This window comes from Andrena cerasifolii, unplaced genomic scaffold (genome assembly GCF_050908995.1).
Source record: "Andrena cerasifolii isolate SP2316 unplaced genomic scaffold, iyAndCera1_principal scaffold0026, whole genome shotgun sequence".
NCBI lineage: Eukaryota > Metazoa > Arthropoda > Insecta > Hymenoptera > Andrenidae > Andrena > Andrena cerasifolii.
Window position 1 is genome coordinate 95,001 of NW_027484919.1, and position 5,000 is coordinate 100,000.

Below are 5,000 nucleotides of genomic sequence, written 5' to 3' on the forward strand. Positions count from 1 at the left end.
CCACATCTGCATAGGATTTCTCTTAGGGCTTAGGATCGACTGACTCGTGTGCAACGGCTGTTCACACGAAACCCTTCTCCACGTCAGTCCTCCAGGGCCTCGCTGGAGTATTTGCTACTACCACCAAGATCTGCACCGACGGTGGCTCCAGGCAGGCTCACGCCCAGACCCTTCTGCGCACACCGCCGCGACCCTCCTACTCGTCAGGGCTTCATGGAGGACGGTCACCCGCGAGCGGATGGCACGTCCCTCCCCACTTGCCGCTGACGGCGGAGTATAGGCGCGACGCTTCAGCGCCATCCATTTTCAGGGCTAGTTGCTTCGGCAGGTGAGTTGTTACACACTCCTTAGCGGATTCCGACTTCCATGGCCACCGTCCTGCTGTCTTAAGCAACCAACGCCTTTCATGGTATCCCATAAGCGTCGACTTAGGCGCCTTAACTCTGCGTTTGGTTCATCCCACAGCGCCAGTTCTGCTTACCAAAATTGGCCCACTTGGCACTCTGATTCAATATAATCTCGTGGCTTCATGATCCAAGCAAGCCAGAGATCTCACCCATTTAAAGTTTGAGAATAGGTTGAGGTCGTTTCGGCCCCAAGGCCTCTAATCATTCGCTTTACCAGATGAAACTCGCACACGTTCGCGTAGGAACGAGCGAGTGCCAGCTATCCTGAGGGAAACTTCGGAGGGAACCAGCTACTAGATGGTTCGATTAGTCTTTCGCCCCTATACCCAGTTCCGACGATCGATTTGCACGTCAGAATCGCTACGGACCTCCATCAGGGTTTCCCCTGACTTCGTCCTGACCAGGCATAGTTCACCATCTTTCGGGTCCCAACGTGTACGCTCTAGGTGCGCCTCTTCTCGCAATGAGAACGAGACGCCCCGGGAGTGCGAGGCCGCATCGTAACGCGGCCGATCCTCCCTCGGTCGACGCAAAGGTCGACCTTCACTTTCATTCCGCCTTTAGGTTTCTTTCTCCCAATGACTCGCGCACATGTTAGACTCCTTGGTCCGTGTTTCAAGACGGGTCCTGAGAGTACCCAAAGCAGTAGCGTCGCCGACCGGTAATTCGAAGCTTGGCCAGTCCAAGGACACCGCCTGCTAACAGCTGGCCAGGCCCGGGGACGGCACTAGGTCCGTACCTCCGGGTAAGAACTGACCGGGCTTGCGGCGGGCCTGACGCACACACATTCGAAAATGGATTGGTTGCGGCCCGATACCGTCAGAGTACCGTCGCGCAGCCGGTCGGGCGGCCGAGGGTCTGTCGCGTGCTCTGGGAGCAACGAAACAGGCAACCGCTCGGGCCGTAGACCGACACGCAACGGGTCGCGACGTTCTACTAGGGGAGAAGTGCACGACTACGTGGCCGGAACATTCACCGCCGGTGGTGTACCCTCGCTAATGGACCACGAAAGTCCACCCGGAGTATCGCGCACCGACGGGAGCCAGCCTCGTCGACGATGAATCTCCCCATTCGATCTTTTGGGTTTCTCAGGTTTACCCCTGAACGGTTTCACGTACTCTTGAACTCTCTCTTCAAAGTTCTTTTCAACTTTCCCTCACGGTACTTGTTCGCTATCGGTCTCGTGGTTGTATTTAGCCTTAGATGGAGTTTACCACCCACTTAGGGTTGCACTCTCAAGCAACCCGACTCTATGGAGAGATCCTCCCGAAACGCGTACCGGTCGCTACGGGCCTGGCACCCTCTGCGGGTAAGTGGCCCCATTCAAGATGGACTTGGACGCGGTGCGACGTCACGGGATAAACGGATCCTCCTGAACACTACAATTCCCTGCGGCGGAACCGCGGGATTCAGTGCTGGGCTAATTCCTGTTCGCTCGCCGCTACTAAGGAAATCCTTGTTAGTTTCTTTTCCTCCGCTTAGTAATATGCTTAAATTCAGCGGGTAATCTCGCCTACTCTGAGGTCGTCAATCATTTTATATATTAATTAGGTGCCACCAGAGAAAAAACCTGAGACCGCGAAGCGGAGAGAAGATATTATATTATAAATCGTGCTCCCTCTCTCTCTTTTGGATATTTTACCTCGAGCGGGCATCCCGGCGGGAGTACGGGGGTGTGTGGGCGTAGTGCGTTGACACCGACGACGGGGCCGGGCCGGACGAGAAGCTGGGCTGAAGAATACAAGGAGAAGAAGAAGAATGAAACATACAAAACTTCTTTCTCAGATTCTTTTTCTCTTCCCTTGCTCGCTCGCAGATTCCCATGCGCACCGCGTATACGGCATCACGCCACGCACCATACACATCTTTCCCCGCGTACACATCCCGGCTCACAGCCCGACAACGACAACGACGGATCGATGTGATCGATCTCGCGTTGTATCCAGAGAGGTACCAACGCACGATTCCAGAGAAAACGTACATTTGACTCTCTTTTCTCTTCTGATCGAGAATTAGAGTCCCCCCTTAACATCTCTCTATTTGCGCCACGCCAAAGTGTCTCTTTTTCGTCGCGCATAGTCGATTCGATCCGTGAGACTCCCGCGGAACGACCACCGGTTTTTACTTTAACGTCCGTCCGCTATATTAGCTTTGAGATTCCCGCTATCCCTCACGCCTCGAGCAGCAGAGGGAACCGCGTGGGAAAAATAAGCTTTTCCGTGGACTGGACGACCGGTGAGACGCGCGGTCTCTTATACGATCGACCAACAACGCGACAAAGAAGACATGGGGCGATCGGGGAGACTCGTCCTTCCATTCAGCACGAAGGAGAGTCGTACTACCACCTTTCGCGGCATCAGCGCCTTTCGGTTCGTCAAAGTTCAAATTCGCGCAGCCGCGCCAGCGAGGATTCCGGGGTACAGAAACGTTAAACGACGCGTGCAGCAATCTCTCTCATCGGATGTTTGGCGCAAACACTCATGTGCGTCGACGGAACGTGGCCATAGGGAGAGAATGAATGTACGGCTTGGCGAGGACACGCGCGACGACGGGGAAATACATCGACCCGATCCTGTTGACGCGTGGTTATTTTTATCATCCCGCACAGCGCCGCTACTATTCATGTAATTACACACCCTTGGATCTTCACGGCGTCCCGAAGAACGAGTGTTGTGCCCTCGATGTATCTCGATTGACTTTTTATCACTTGTCAGTCAACGACGACCCTCTGTTTAAAATCCCTGGGGCCTCGTGAACGCGACGATATAGATCGGCGCACATATGCCGCGCACTGCTCTTCTCTTTCTCTATCTATCTCTCGCTCTTTGGTCCTCTTTCTCAGGACAAATTTTTCATTTCAGGCGACGTCGGGAGCACGGTAAAAGATCTCGCGCAGAACGTGAAGGCAAATCTACACCCAACCGGTGCGAGCGGAGAGGCTGCTGTGAGTTCTTTGATCCAGGGAGCGGTGCAGCACACGGGCGGTCGTTGTAAAACAACGACGCAAGACGCCGTGAAAGCACGCACGCGAGTCCGCAAGATGATCATTTTTTTCATCACGTTCGCCTCTCTCTTTTCTCGCACGGGAGGGAGTACACACGCTTCACGGTTCTCACGCGAGCCGTGGCAAACGCCGACGAACGGCCCAACTTTCGCTCGTACGTCGCGTATCTCGCGTCTATCATCGACCCGACTCCGAAACGCGTTACATCTTCGGAAACGCGAGACGGCGAGGATGATACACGTAGGAGAACCGACGCAAGCAGTCTTTTGTATGTGATAACGACCCTCAGCCAGGCGTGGTCCAGGAATTGTATCCGTGGACCGCAATGTGCGTTCGAAATGTCGATGTTCATGTGTCCTGCAGTTCACACGTTGACGCGCAATTAGCTGCGTTCTTCATCGACCCACGAGCCAAGTGATCCACCGTTCAGGGTAATCGTGTTATTAAATATGTTCGTTATATCTATTGTTCTCGGTTCGGATGAAGCCGAGGCCCGTGCGCCTCCAACCAGCGCGCGAAGGAGGTCCGGGCGTCGCCACCGTTGTGAGACGACACTGTGTGTGATTTCTGTCCAGGACGGGAACCGTCGAAACGCGCGCGGAAACACCGCGACACGTCCGACGGCCGAGCGTACTCTATTATTGTATTTCATTTAAAAACCTTCGAGATACACGGGGGTACATGAACCGTAATCGCGTACTCTGGGGGCCATCGCACGCGGCAGCGTCCTCCTTACGCACGCTCTCTATCGTCGCCGTTCCCCGAAAGCGGACGCACGGCCGGCTTCGATCGGTCCAATTGGACTTTCGCTATCGAAGCTTCACAGCCGGTCCTTTTATTTGGCTATCGGGGCGCGATTAAGTGAGCGATACTCGGGGACGCACGTCGACGCGATCGATGTGCGAGCCGCCCTAGGTTACCCGGGGATCCTCTCGGAGGAGAGGGTCTCCCCGTCCACTGGACTTTTCGGAGAGAGCGCGACCAAAACTGAGGAAGCGTAATGCGAGTGGAAGAAGCGTCGTTCGAAAGAGAGGGATAGTAGAAACGTCGCGAAGCCGAGGCTCCGACGGCGGCTCGTTTCTGCCCTCTCTCTCCCGCGCTTTACTTAACCACTCTCGGAGCGCTTGTGGTGTGTTTTCGTCCCTGTCTTGGGTCGCGAGTGACTCCTTTTATTACTCGATTCGAGCCTACACGCTCGCGCAGACAACACGCGCAGACGGTATAATTCGTATATAACGGCACACGCCTCTGATACGAGGTGAACGCGAATCGACGAGGGCGGCGGGCTACCGGAGGACGATCGCAACGACGGGTCTTGTTTTTCCCGATTCAGTTAACGACGACCTCTCTCGAGAAACCTCTCGCGAGCGCACTCGTGATCGCGTTCGTAATATTATCGTCCCGTTCTCAAAGAGGGGGCCGCGCACGTCTGGCGGTCTGGCGGGCTTGGCTCTTTGCGCTTCACCGATGGCATCGGACGGGAGCGTCGCGATGAGAAACCAGGTTCTCCGTCTGTAGCGACCTCCGCGCGTAAGCCGTGCCACGCGGTGTAATATATATATATATATATATATATATATATATATATA

At 54.9% G+C, this 5,000-nt stretch overlaps 2 non-coding genes across 2 annotated transcripts in view; both read right to left on the bottom strand.

The window, feature by feature from the left end:
* LOC143378039 (large subunit ribosomal RNA) overlaps nucleotides 1–1,934 on the bottom strand; it is a 4,001-nt gene extending 2,067 nt beyond the window's left edge. The window contains exon 1 of the ribosomal RNA XR_013087478.1: nucleotides 1–1,934. This exon is cut by the window's left edge and continues 2,067 nt beyond it. This is a non-coding gene — a ribosomal RNA (large subunit ribosomal RNA).
* A 1,756-nt stretch (nucleotides 1,935–3,690) lies between these two features.
* On the bottom strand, nucleotides 3,691–3,845 carry LOC143378019 (5.8S ribosomal RNA). The gene has a single exon (XR_013087459.1). It is a non-coding gene; the product is annotated as a 5.8S ribosomal RNA (ribosomal RNA).
* Nucleotides 3,846–5,000: the final 1,155 nt, after the last annotated feature.